Source organism: Leopardus geoffroyi, chromosome A1, assembly GCF_018350155.1.
Source record: "Leopardus geoffroyi isolate Oge1 chromosome A1, O.geoffroyi_Oge1_pat1.0, whole genome shotgun sequence".
Taxonomy (NCBI): Eukaryota; Metazoa; Chordata; class Mammalia; order Carnivora; family Felidae; genus Leopardus; species Leopardus geoffroyi.
In genome coordinates, this window is record NC_059326.1 from 110,337,053 (window position 1) to 110,351,450 (window position 14,398).

A 14,398-nucleotide genomic window follows, 5' to 3' on the forward strand; every position below is an offset into this window, starting at 1 on the left:
AAGTCAAGTGTCACTGGAATGAGGTCAGAGGGGTAAGGAGGGCCAGGACACACAGACTTAGGGGCCATAGTAAGATCTTGGCATTTTATTCTGTGGTGAAAAGGCATCTGGTGGTTGAGGCTGGAAAGCTGTGAGACAATTTAAGGTTCTATGTCAATCCTGTCTGTTATCGGTGAGAAATAGCTTGGAGGGGGATCTAGGAAGACCAGGGTAGCCAGTTAATAGACCACTGCGGTCTTCTAGATAAGCAATGAAGATAGGCTACGGTGACCCTTCAGAGATGGAGAGAAAAAGATGGACTGAACACATTTGGGAGATAGAACTGTGGAGAATCGATGGATGTGGTGTATGAGAGAAAGACATTAGTGAATGACGATGCCAAGATATTGAGTAACCAGGTGGATGCAGTACCATTTGCTGAGATGAGAAGATGGACATGGTGAGGAAGACAATAGCACAGAGAGGAATCTGGAAATGTCCTCCTACATCCTTTACCATGTCAATAAAGTCTTTCCAGATATGGAAACCTAACCCAATTTCAGTTGTTTTAGGGACCCAAGGAAAAGTACTTTCCCTCCTACGAATGGGGTACTGGAACCACTGGCCACCTAGATCTAACCCCCAACACCACACACACCATTACACAACAATGCGCAGAGAAAACCTGCAGAAGCAGGGAAGGGGGTCTTCTAAAGGAGATGCTTGTCCTGTAGCTCATGTGGCATCAAGAGTCTCCTGTAATTGGAGGCTTCCACTGAGTGGGATCTAATTTGTTCACATCTATACCCCACCCAGGTGGCTCTACCATCCGCTCACCATGGGCTTAACTCTGGTGAAGGCACCATGAGAAGGTATGGGGGAGACAGTGTTTGAGAAACAGATCCTGAATACCTGAACAATCCGCTACTTACCAAACAGTCTATGTTTTATGACCATGCCACCTCAGTATGTTGAGTTCTGTAGGTTGACTACCACTCCCAACATCCCTCACCCCATAAGTATTCTGAGAAAGTGACCCCAGAAAAGGGTAGAATGTCTGCTGGTCTAAACATTCCTCAACTACTTATTTACCTTCCAGGGAGGAGAGATAAAGAAACCTGTGATAACCGAGCACACACAGGACCTATAAGACAAGGGAAGGCTTATGTTGAAATCCTAGATGGTGGTCTTTCTGGAGAAGCTTTCTGAAAAATCACCTCCTACATCCATAGGTCATTTCTTTATTCCTTTCTAGGTTATAGCACAAAGCTAAGAACCAAGAAGAGGCAAACATACATGCATAGCCTTGTGCCAAAGGCCAAACTTTTATGCACATTTCTCTTCAGAAATCCTGAAATCCATTTACTCTAGCCTCATTCTGCCCTCTTTAGTGTTTATTTAATCTCTTATTTTAAGGCCATACCCAATTCTAACATTCTTGATAATCTGATTTTCCAATTCATAAGAAATAGGCAGCAGTAGTCATGAAGCAATGAGGGGTAATTCTAGAACCAGGTACATGCCAATGAGTGGCAGCTAAAAGCAAGAGAGTAAAGGAGATGGTAAGTAGAAATTAAAAAATAAGAAATAAGAATTGAAAAACTTGGGGGCCAAGGAGTGCCAGCACAAACATTCCCATGTAATTCAGTAGCCCTAGGGAGTTGCTGTGCGGTTTAATAATTGGTGGTCCCCACTTCTGGGCAAAACATTGTCAGGACCCAACTTTTCCAAGGTGATCAATTCCTTTCTGGGCTAACACCCTCCCCCCATCCCTCCAAAAGAAGGATCACATATCAACTCAATAAAGTAGGCACTGATCTACCACATAGGGTATATCCAGTACAATTCTTTTTTTTTTTTTAAGTAGTTCTTTTTTCCTTTTTTTTTTTAATGTTTATTTTTGAGAGAGAGAGAGAGAGAGAGAGAGAGAGAGAGAGACAGAATATGACTAGGGGAAGGGCAGAGAGGGAGACAGAGAATGCAAAGCAGGCTCCAGGCTCTGAGTTGTCAGCACAGACCCTGACACAGGGCTTGAACCCATGAACCATGAGATCATGACCTGAGCCAGTCGGATGCTTAATCGACTGAGTCACCCAGGTGTCCCCCCTCCCAGTACAATTCTAAGGAAGAAGCTAAGCACGGTTGCCTCCTGAGTCACAGGATTCTCATTAGCCTCATGTCCTCTGGCCTCAAAGGGTTTGCTAGGCACTAACACTGTAGGCCACAGAAAGGAACTCAGCACTCACTTTTAAAAATTAGAAACAAAAATCCCCACTCCTGCTATTTAACACTGATATTCAGACTGTATTCCAATCAATATATTAGATAAACTCAAATGTGACAAAGACATGACCAATTAGAAGACGTGCCCACAGGGGCGCCTGGGTGGTTCAGTCAGTTAAGCGGCCGACTTCGGCTCAGGTCATGATCTCGCGGTTGAGTTCGAGCCCTGCGTCAGGGTTTGTGCTGACAGCTGAGAGCCTGGAGCCTGTTTCGGATTCTGTGTCTCCCTCTCTCTGACCCTCCCCTGTTCATGCTCTGTCTCTCCCTGTCTCAAAAATAAATAAAAACGTTAAAAAAATAAAAAAAATAAAAAAAAAAGAAGGAGACGTGCCCACAGCTATCATGGCAAGAACGGGCACCTTGCACACATCTCATCTTTTAGGTGTTTCATTTTGATTATAAAATTATCCACAGTCCACGCCTGGAGTGGGTTCATATATCCAGAAATTACACTGTACATACATGCTGGCTCCCTGTGAGTGTCAAGTATGCTGCCTTAGGCTTTACCCAACACAAGACACCCCCACACACATGCACGGTCATACCCCCAAGCACATGAGGGCTGAGTCAAGGCGTGGGTTGTTAGTGCAAAAGGGCCTTTAGCAGTGATGGAGCTCAGCCTCCTCCTTCTGTGGGTGGGAAACTAAGGTGAAGGGAGTGACAGGAATTCTAAAATCCCCTCCAGTTCAAACATCTCATCATCCTGACTCACAGACTTCTATAGATCACATAGTGTTTTGTCCCTGTGACCCTGTCTGTTCAGTAGACAGACTTTCTGAGGAGAAGCTCACACAGCAAGGCAACCCGGCCAACTCGGAAGTCTCCACAGAAACCCAAACTCTTTGGATTATAAGCCCACACCCCTGTTTGAACACCGGCCTGGGAAACTCTCTTTCTCAGGAAAGGATCCCTCCCTGCTCCAACTCAGGCCCCTGCCTAGAATCTTCTCTCTCCTGCTGAGGATTAACTGTTCTGCATCTTGGGCAGGAAATGAGTTCTTCGCTGTTTATTGTGGTCAAATCCTAAAATGAAGTCGATACAGCAGTAAAGGCTGAATACGTTGATGTCTCTTTACTAATTCATGAGACACTTTACAGTCCCCCACTGTCTGCGCTAAGATGGATGGAAACTGAAAAAGAAGCGCAAGTTAAATTATGTCTTTGATAACTTCTGCTTAACTGGCCTGTCAAGGGACCAAGAAGATTAAACATTTGTGATTTATTCCCATGTTAATCTCAACAGGCGCCAGCACGCGCATGCACACCCACGCACACGCACGCAACTGATGAGAGACCTCCCCAGACCTCATTTCAGATGCGACCCCCACACTCAGCAGCAGCGTGAAATCGGAGAAAGGTCAGTGCTGATAGGCCATAACCGAAGGCTCATTATTTCTTGTTTACTCCTTCATGCCTTCATTCACGTGCTCATTCAACCTCTCCTCTTCTGCTTCTGCACTTGCGAAAAAGAGTCTTGCCTGGGCAGGAAGAAGGTTGGGGTAGGGGGCGGGGGAGCTCAACTAACTCATTTCTAGGCAAACAGTCAATTCCTAACAGCCCCCACTGCTCTGCCTCTCCCAGGCCAAGTGGCCTTACCCAGCCTGTTCCTAACTCTAGGCTCTCTTTCCCTTTGAGTAAACGGTGTGCTTGATAATCATAGCAGCCACCAGTGACTGAGGCTTACAACATAGTGAATCCTTTAGGGCACTTACCTTATTTAATCCTCAGGACAGCCCTCTGGAGTACAATTCTTTTGCTTTTTTTACATACTAGAATTGGGAGGCTCAAAGAAGTTACCTACCAGAAGACACCAGGCTACAAAATAGAGATTCGAAGTCAAGGTGGCCAGACTTCAGCGCTCATATCCCGAACCACCACCACCACCCCCCAACCCCTGGGGACAGTCCTCATGCACTGGCGCCCTGGCCAGTGATTCTACCTGTCTCTGGACTGCTCTGGGTCACCAGTGGTCACAGCCTATATCCCCAGAGGTTTTCCAAGGTTGGTGCTTCTGAGTGAAGTCTTCTTGCTCTCTTTCCTCCTGGACCTCTGCGGATGGGGCTGGTCGTATGAAAGGGATTTCCCCTAACCTGCCCTGCAGGCCTCTCAGAGCTGAGTGCAGAGCCATGGGGATTCCAGGCAAAGGACAGAAAAGAAGAGAAAAATGGAAAACACCTTGAGGCAGAGTTCCTAGGACTAGTGCAAAGGAAGGCACAGAGAAGGCAGGGCTCAGGCCCTTCCCAGGGGGTACACAGGCCTCAGGGCTGCCCTGGCCCCATCTAGATCTTCAGAAAGAACCGTCTGGTGTTCTCTCCAGAGGGAGAAGTCCAGAGGCTTCTCTCTGGACACATGGTGATCCCACTCCCTTCCATTGCTTCAACCTCTTCCATGCCATAACAGACCTACAAATTTACATCTCCACATGTCACCTCAGTCTTAAGCTGCAGACCGTATTTCTGCCCTCACCAGGTGACCCACAGACTTCAAAGCCAACACAGTTCCAACTAGATTCAGCATCTCTTCCCCACATCCGTTTCCTCCTATGTTTGTTATGGATCTACATGTAGTCTGGAAGCAGGCTTCAGACTCCAGAATCTCCCTTCTTTCCTCCCTCACCTATCAGGCCCACCCCTTCCTCCCAACAACTGCTACCTGTGTTCAGGAATCAGCATTTCCTATATCTTCACCTCTAATCTGACTTAGACTAAGGCTGAGCCTCCAACAGGACTCCTGTCTCCACACATACAGCTGAAGTCAAGCCCACAAGGCCCACCCCTACTCACAGCACATGATGCTTTTAAAAGCAATTTTCAAACCATGCCATCTTGTTGTCCAGTGAGAGGTACACAGCGGGGGATCCTTCAAGGTCCTTTTAAGAATGGTGTTGATTAAGAGTCACTTACTGCACAAATGTGCCTTGAGTGTCTGCTGTGAGCAGTGTACTAGGAGCTAGGCATAAAGTGGTCAGCTACACAGTGAGTCCCTATGCTTGTGGACTGAGGGCCCTATTGAGGGAGACAGTCACCGAAGAGTGAACAAAGTGAATGGAATATAGTATCAGACAGCAATGTGTTGCTATGAGGATCAAAAGCATTAATCAGCGTGTTTCATGTAGAACATAGCCTGGCATGTAGTAAACACTCAATAAATGGTATCTTGTAACCCCTGAACACCCCAATTGAAATAGCTCTGATCACTTCTCATTTGACAGATGAGAAAATAGAGCACAAGAGCCCAAGTTCACTAAGTGAGTAAGCAGAAGGGCCAGGCTTTTCAGCCCCGGGAATCTGATCCCAGGATCCACTCTTCTAACCACTGTGCGATGTTGCTTCTCTAGGAGACCTGTTGGAGTTGGTGCAGTTGGTGCTGTGTTGGTCTGGGTTCTCCCAGAAGCAGAACTGAAACAAAGATTCATGAGCAGACAGTTTAAGAGGTAGTTCCAGGGGCACCTAGATGGCTCAGTCGGTCAAGCATCCGACTTCGGCTCAGGTCATGATCTCATAGTCTGTGAGTTCGAGCCCCGCGTCAGGCTCTGTGCTGACAGCTCGGAGCCTGTAGCCTGCTTCAGATTCTGTGTCTCCCTCTCTCTGACCCTCCCCGTTCATGCTGTGTCTCTGTCTCAAAAATAAATAAACATTAAAAAAAATTTTTTTTTAAAAGAGGAGGTTACGGGAAGCCCTGGTGGGGGGGGGGGGGTAGGAAAGTGAAACAGAGAAGGGAAGGGAGCTTCGCATGGGTGCGTCATCAAGTTAGTTAGCCCTGTGGGTAGATGAAACCTCATCCTGCTGGGGCCTCTGGGATCCAGTGTAAAACACATGCCTCCAAATCTCCTTCCACCCAAAGGGCTGCCAGAGCTACAGTATTCATGCACCAACTCCCCTGTCATTGTTGGAGGACTGCTTTCATGGGGGAATTCATTCTCTGGCACGTCTGACTCGCCATTTGCACAAGCAGAGGAGAAACCTGTTCTGAGAGAAACTGCCCAGGTAATGAAAGGCAGCTGCTGGCAGGTTGAAGTCAGGCTGTGTGCACAGAAGTGTGGAGGCCCAAGGGGATGTGGTGAAGGCACCAATGACAGCTGCGAGAGCATTCCAGGGAGAGGGGACACCTGGGCAAAGGCCGCCGGGCAAGAGCAGACTTGGTGTGTGCAAGCAGCAAAGCCATGGAGAGGACTCATCCGGACTGTGTGGTGGGAAGAGCAGCCAGGGGGGATGCCATTGGCTAGACCACATAGGGCCGCATAGGTCGTGAAAAGGAGCTGGCATTTTAATCCAAATATGATGGGGATGCCATGGAAGTTTTCATGCAAGAGAGTAAGTTTATGTCTTTAAAAGATCATTCTGGTCACTGGGTGGAAAATAGAAGAGGGCACAAGAACAAAAGAAGGGAGACCAATTAGGAGGCCATGACAGTAGTTCAGATGACAGACAAGTTGGCTTGGACTAGGGTGGCATATTTGTGTGTGTGGGTGTGTGTGTGTGTGTGTGCCATACTGGTTTTTTTTTTTTTTTTTTTTAATTCTAGTATGGTTAACATACAGTGTTGTATTAGTTTCAGGTGTGCAATATAGTGATTCAAAACTTACATACCACACCCAGCGCTCATCTCAGCACGTGCCCTCCTTCGTCTCTATCCCCTGTTTCAACCATCCCCCACCCACCTCCCCTCTGGTAACCATCAGTTTGTTCTCTAGTTTGTCTCTCTTTTTTCCCTTTGCTCACTTGTTTTGTTTCTTAAATTCCACATATGAGTGAAATCATATGGTATTTGTCTCTCTCTGACTTATTTCACTTAGCAATATACTCTCACAGGGTGGCGTTTTAATTGTGGTTGGATTTGGGCTATAGAGTGAATTTACACTTGATAAGAATTAACGATGGCATGATCATGGGGTCTGAGTGAAAGAGAGGGGTCATTTATTGAGATGGAAGGGTTAGGGGAGTCACAAGTGCAGAGTAGCAGGTGGAGAATCCAGAAGTCACTTTTGGACATTTAATATTTGAAGCATCTGGGGCGCCTGGGTGGCTCAGTCGGTTAAGCGTCCAACTTCCCTTAGGTCATGATCTCGCGGTCCGTGAGTTCAAGGCCCGTGTCGGGCTCTGTGCTGACAACTCAGAGCCTGGAGCCTGCTTCGGATTCTGTGCCTCCCTCTTTTTCTGCCCCTCCCGGGCTGGCTGGCCCTCTCTCTCTCTCTCTCTCTTTCCCTCCCTCCCTCCCTCAGTCTCAAAAATAAAAACGTTAAAAAAATAATAAAAATGTTTGAGGTGTCTGTCACTGGACTGCTGGCCACACAAGTCTGGAGCTCAATGGGGAGTTTGGTTGTTTCAATGTTGTGACCACCCACCTTCCTTTGCCTCTCCACTGCTCCAGGCCTCCGGGAGAGCCCTTCCCGGACACCTTGGGCAGGGTCCGGCATGTATGTGGCCTGAAGGGCTGGCCCGGCCTGGAAGAGGACGGTGGATGCAGAAACACTGTGGGCAGCTGGAACGTAGCAAGATAGGAAACGCTGAGCCCAGGTAGTCAGGAGAAAAGTTAGCCCCAAGGAGATACTGGGGTGTACCCAGGTTACCACCTTCAATGAATAGACAGGAATTTTAAATATTTTCTTCTGGTCCTGAGTGCACAAAGTTGAATGAGTCACACAGTTCAGTTCAATCATACAGTTCACACGCTTCACTGTGCAGACTCGTTTCTGGTTTTATTTTTTGATCGTCTCCCCTCGCCTCGTATTTCCATATCTCTTCTGCCCTGTGCGTAGGTACGATCTCTAACATATTCATTAATGCCACTAGACATGGGGGTATCCAACAAAACTATATAATGTTGTTTTATATATGTTTGTTGTGATAATTCAAAATGTTACTTCCTTCTCCTTTCGTCAACACTGTGCTAAGCTCTATTTGCACGACCACATATAAACCTGGTTTATTTTTACCAATTATTGTGTAGTGGGTTTTTTTAAGAAATAAATGTATAGACTACATTTTCTTATCCATTCTCCTAAAGCAACACTCTTGGGCTGCCTCAAACTCCTCCTTCACAAACTATGCTGTAAGAAATACATTAAAAAAATAATAAGTTTTTAGTAGATAGCCTTTAAGATTGGAAATTTTCCTTTTATTCAGATTTTCTCAGATGATGTTATTTTTTTTCATGAAGAGATGTTGAACTTTCTCAAATGCTTCCCATGCGTCTACTAAAGTGACACGATTTTTCTCCTTTATTCCATTAATACATTAAATCACATTAATAGATTTTCTAAAGCTTTAACTTTCTAGAATTCCTTGGATAAATTCAATTTAAACCATTACCTCTAATTAGCTCACATATTTAGGATTTTCACACCTATGTTTATAGTGCAATTGGCCCATAATTTCTTTTTCCTGAATTGCTTTCATCCAGTTTTGGAATCAAGGTCACAATAATCGGATAAAATTATGTGAACAGTTTTCTCTCTATTCCTACTTTTTTATAGCAACCTTGTAAGAATGGGATTATCTCTTCCTTGAAAGACTGAACATAGCTGTAAAACTATTGGGAGCTGGGGCTTTTTTTGGAAAGGGTGATGAAGATTCCACTTTGGTTTCTTCAAGGGTTACAGTTCTAAGATTTCAGGCCACTTTTAGCATTTTTACATTTTTCTGCAATATTATGTAGCCCATCAGAGCATCCAATTTATTAGCACATAGCTGTACACACTTTCACTTATATTTTGTTTATTCACATTTTCTTCCTCCTCTCCATCTCCTACCAGTCTTGCCGGAGGCTTATCTATTTCATTAGTCTTCCTAAAGAACACTTTGAGTTTTGCTCATTTCCCATTTGTTTTTGTTCTCTAGATTTATTTATTTCTGCCTGCATTCTTATTTAGGTCCTTCCTTCTTGTTTATTTGGTTTTACCTTGTTTCTCTCTTGAATGTGCTAAGTTGAAAGCCCTATTCTGTTTTTGTACTCTTTCCTAATTTCTGCAGTATTTAAAGCTATAAATTTACTTCCAAGTAAATTTTAATATGACCCACAAGATATGATGTGTGGTGTTTTCATTGCCATTCACCTCTAAGTATTTAATAGTTTCTCTTTGATTACTTTTATAGCCCAACGATATTTGGCAGTATTTTTCCTATGTCTAGAGATATAGGACTTTTTCAATTTAGTTGCATCATTGTCAGGAACATTGTGTTGTGTATATGATGTTGATTCCTTTACATTTACTAAAGTAGACTAGGATGTAATCTGTGTCTGTTCCATGTATATATGAAAGTACTTTTTTTCTTGGGGATTGACTGGATAAACTACATTACTATGATCATCTATCTTTGCCTATTTTTATATGCTTCAACTACTATCGTTGGAGAGGATGTATTTAAAATCTTCAACTATGCTTTTGATTTATTCTCATCCTAGATCTATCAGTTGTTGCTTTATGTTTTTTGACCTTATACTGTATAGGACATATATGTTCATGTTCACTATATTTTTTGATATATTATTTGTTTTATCAATATATAACACCTTTATTTTTCTCCTTGTAATATCTAATGTCTTAAATTATTACTTTGATACTATAATCTTTATCTGGACTTATTTTGGGTAAATTTTTTCTATCCTTTCTGTATATTTTTGGTTTTATCTATCTTATAGCAACATATTGCTTGATTTTATCTTTTTAATTCAATTAGAGAGTCTATACTTTGGTTAATAAGTTTTAACTATTTACATTTATTATAATTTTAACTATATTATATTTATTACAAATATTATAATATTTATTTCTGCCTTTTTTATGCTTCCAATTTTACATACCTGCTTTTTTTCTCCCTTACTTTGTGTATATTCTGCTGGGTGGATGTAATTTTCTTCAGCTGGTGTGAAAATTATACATTTTGTTTTTATTGTCCTAGTAGTTGTTCCTAAGTTGTTAAGAACAGTAGCTTTATCCCTTATCAATTTCTTAAGCTATCAGTATGTATGTTTATACTCCAGAAAAAGAATTTCAGAGAAATAGACAACATCAAACCAAAGACACGGAGAGATGGAAGGGTAAAAGGAAGGGAATAAATGAAGGAGCAAGAGGTTAGCAAGGAACAGGGGGGAAAAAAAAGAGAGAGAGAGAAAAACAGATAAAATCCATAAAAAGAATGAGGGTCTGAGGGAATAAGGCCAGGAGTCCTACATATCCAATATGTTCAAATTGAGAGAGCAAGAGAAGCTCCAGGTTTCATTTGCTCCTTGTAAATGAAATGTCTCCAGAACATTATTTCTTCCCTTGCTTGGGAAAACATTACAGATTATTTCATGATTATTAAGAAGTTACACTGTTCGGGGTGCCTGGGTGGCGCAGTCGGTTAAGCGTCCGACTTCAGCCAGGTCACGATCTCGCGGTCCATGAGTTCGAGCCCCGCGTCGGGCTCTGGGCTGATGGCTCAGAGCCTGGAGCCTGTTTCCGATTCTGTGTCTCCCTCTCTCTCTGCCCCTCCCCCGTTCATGCTCTGTCTCTCTCTGTCCCAAAAATAAATAAACGTTGAAAAAAAAAATTAAAAAAAAAAAAAAAGAAGTTACACTGTTCTACACCCTCTTTTTTGTTTTAAGTTTACTTATTTATTTTGAGAGAGACGGAATGCAGGAGGGGCAGAGAGAGGGAAAGGGAGAGAATCCCAAGCAGGCTCCACACTGTCAGCGCAGAGACTGATATGGGGCTCAAACTCACAAACTGTGAGATCATGACCTGAGCTGGAACCAAGAGTCAGAGGTTTAACACACTGAGACACCGAGGTGCCCCTAGGCCCTCTTTTATGCTTGAATACAAAGCTGTGAACAAGCAGATGGTCTCCTTGCCCTCCTAGAACTCACAGTCAATATAGATGGTTTAAAAAGTAATGACAAGAGATCAGGGGAAGACAGAACACCTCAGGAATATCCAGCAAGGCAAATCCTTCCATATGAAGTGATGTCTAAGCTGAGGTTGGAAGGATTGACTCCTTTGCCAGTGGGTGCCAAGAGCAGAGGCTGGCCTTCACTGCTGCCATGCTGCTGGCCACTGGTCTTCTGCATCGGGCGTCAAGGTGTGGTCAAGGCCACAGGGCTTGCATTGGCATAGAGCCACTTGCAACAGCCCATTTTCTCAGTACACAAACCCAAAATTCACAAGGTCCCCACCCTGTCCCATCTCCCCAGGCTGTGTCAGGGGGTAAGGGCAAACTGATGTTAATGTGACCACTTGGGTCCCGAGGCCCCCCTACTTCTCTGCTTCACCTGCCTCCGTACCTGCTTGCGATCTTAATTTTCTTTATCCCCAATCGCACTCACTAATTTAGACTGATCAAAGGAGGAGTCTGAGGGGATAAATCTTTGATGGAAAAGAAGGAGCTATTATTGTTTCCGAGGAGCTACAGCAAATCCAGTGAGGCCCACCTCAAATGCAATCCACACTGGTGTCAGTGAACAAACAGGAGCAGAAAAGAATAGGAATGGTAGAGGAGGGTATGAGATGCTGCTTTGGAGACGAGCACCTGTATGCAAACCCTGATTTCATCCTTTACTGTCACTGTGACCTGGGGAACACCCCTGAAGTTAGCATTATTATTCAAGCCCAACTTGGACATACCAACAAAAGAGGTATGTTTCTCTGGTGTTTCTCTGGTGAGAAAACATGCAAAGTGGCTTCCAGTGGATTCCGAACACCTAACCCATGCTACTTACTAATCATTTTCTTAAAATCGGTTTGAACAAAATACAAAAAGCTCTAGTTCATAAAGATAACTTTGTGATTAAGTATGTGGATCACAACACATTCTTTAAGGACTCCTGCGTTATCCTGAAGTTGCCATCACTTGCCTCATTTAAAAATCCAAGATATCTAGTCGCATTCTTATTAACTCGTCCTTGTGTATTCATTCATTTGTTCAACAAATATTTACTGGATGCCTAGCAGACAGGCATTTCACAAAGTAGGCATTCAGTAAATGTTTGTTGAATTTAAAAAATAATTGTATCTCCAGAATCTATGTTGTTTGTTTGATCATATACATATGTTTGATCATATCTATAAAATGCCTTGATTTTTACTTTGATTCACCTATGAAACACATTAGCTGATCTATAGCCAAGAAATATGTACTTTTTGAGGATTGCTTTAGAAAATTTGCATTCCATTAAACTTGCCAGATTTCTCAAAAGGTGGGGAAAAACAAATTCTTCGTAGAGTGCAATGCTGTAAACAGATAAGCTCACTAAACAATTATTTACATTCCTAAAACATGAGCATTTCTCTTTTCTATCTAATCCTCAATTTTTACACACCTTACTTTTTCATCTACACTGGGAACACTCAGCAGTGATATTATTATTTGCCAAATCATTTTGTGTATTTTTACTCCAAGGCTAATCACTTCTGAGTTTAACAAAGTCAGGTTAGAAACTGAATTTGTACAACTTTTCTCTAGATCAGACAATTTTAGAATACAGACCCCCTTTGAAGGCATGTACCATGGAGTTAGAAATATGACAGCCCATTGTCCCTGCTAAAATGCTTCCCTGAAAAAAACCTATAGGTTGACAAGTTTAATTACTCTTGATTTTTATGCCTGCCTTTTTAAAATACTGAAATGTTCGGGCCATGAACACCGTTACCGTTTTAAAGGACAGAGACAGTAGAGAGAGGCAGAAGTTTGGGTTATGTCATTCACTGTCCCAGAGCCCAGGGGGGCCCTGCAAGGCCCAGCCAGGAGAGCCTCATGGGATCACCCAGCTCATGCTACCAATGCTCAAGGTACCGGCTGTGGGGGCACGAGGCACTCTCCCACTCTCAACTCAATGGCTTATTTATTTAATTGTATACACTGAGGCGGCCTTGTCACATTGTGCAAAACAAGAATATGAAACCAGACAATTCTTTATGATCATGAGTACATGTAAGCAAAAGATACCCATGGGCATTATGCTGAGTAGGGAAAAAAAGGCAATCTCAAAGGCTTACATACCCTATGATTTCACTGACATAACACTCTCAAAGTGACAGAATTATGGTGATAGAGACCAGATCAGAGGTTGCCAGGGGTTAGGGTTGGGGGAAGTATGTGACTTCTAGGGGGTAATGTGAGAGCTTCTTTGGTGTGCGGAACAGTGTTGTGCCTGGCTGTGGTAAGTTATTCAATCTACACATGTGATAAAACATCACAGAACTACACACACACACACACACACACACACACACACACACACATACAGGATTGCCGGTAAAATCCCGGGAAGGTCTGTAACTGAGTTATAAATGCCAATACCATTTTTCTGGTTTTGACATTGCAGAATGGTAGCATAATTATCACTGGAGGAAGCTACATGAAGGATGCATGTGAGATCTATGCATTAGTTTTACAAATTCTTGTGAGACTTAAACTATTAAAAAAATATTTTTAAAGATATTGATATCCTTGGGGCGCCTGCGTGGCCCAGTTGGTTAAGCGTCTGACTTGGTTTCTGCTCAGGTCATGATCTCACAGTTTGTGGGTTCAGGCTCCATGACAGTGGAGCTTGCTTGGGATTCTCTTTCTTTTGTTCTCTCTCCCCACCTCTCTCAAAATAAGTAAGTAAATGAAAAAAAAAGATATCAATATCCTTCACCAATACCCTTCAATTGGGCCAAGAGAACAGCTTTCCTCACTTGAGAACAGAAATGTTAACACAGGCCTTAGCTGTATTACTGGCAGGAGGAAAGTGGGCTTAGCTGTCACACAGGTGGTGTTAATAGCATGGCCTGCCTTTCTGTCGTGCTTGAACAATGGAGGAGTTAGTTCAGAAAGGGGAGTTTGCCAGGAGCTTCACTCTGCAATAGAGAAGTTTAAGCAGGAAAACTGTTCAAGCCTCAAGTACTCTAGCACCTGCTGTGGGCGAGAGTCAGCAGGGCAACCAAGGTAAATGTAAGCAGCAGTACTCCCACCAGGGCCTCTAACAGCCCACACAAGCCAGAGAGGCCATCAGAGCTGAGGGGTCTGGAAGCCAGGTTGCATTTCTGAATAAAGCTGGGAGCTCAGCCCAGAGAGAAGGTGTGTGGAGTCATGTGTATGCGTGGGGAGACATGGCCTGGTTGCTGGGAGCAAATATCTGCAGGACTGTTGTGTGGGAAATAGATTAGACTCGCA

At 43.6% G+C, this 14,398-nt stretch overlaps 1 protein-coding gene across 1 annotated transcript in view; it reads right to left on the reverse strand.

The window, feature by feature from the left end:
• Positions 1-14,398, reverse strand: part of FSTL4 (follistatin like 4) — a 591,179-nt gene that overhangs the window by 442,058 nt on the left and 134,723 nt on the right. The gene's annotated exons all lie outside the window — the stretch shown is intronic.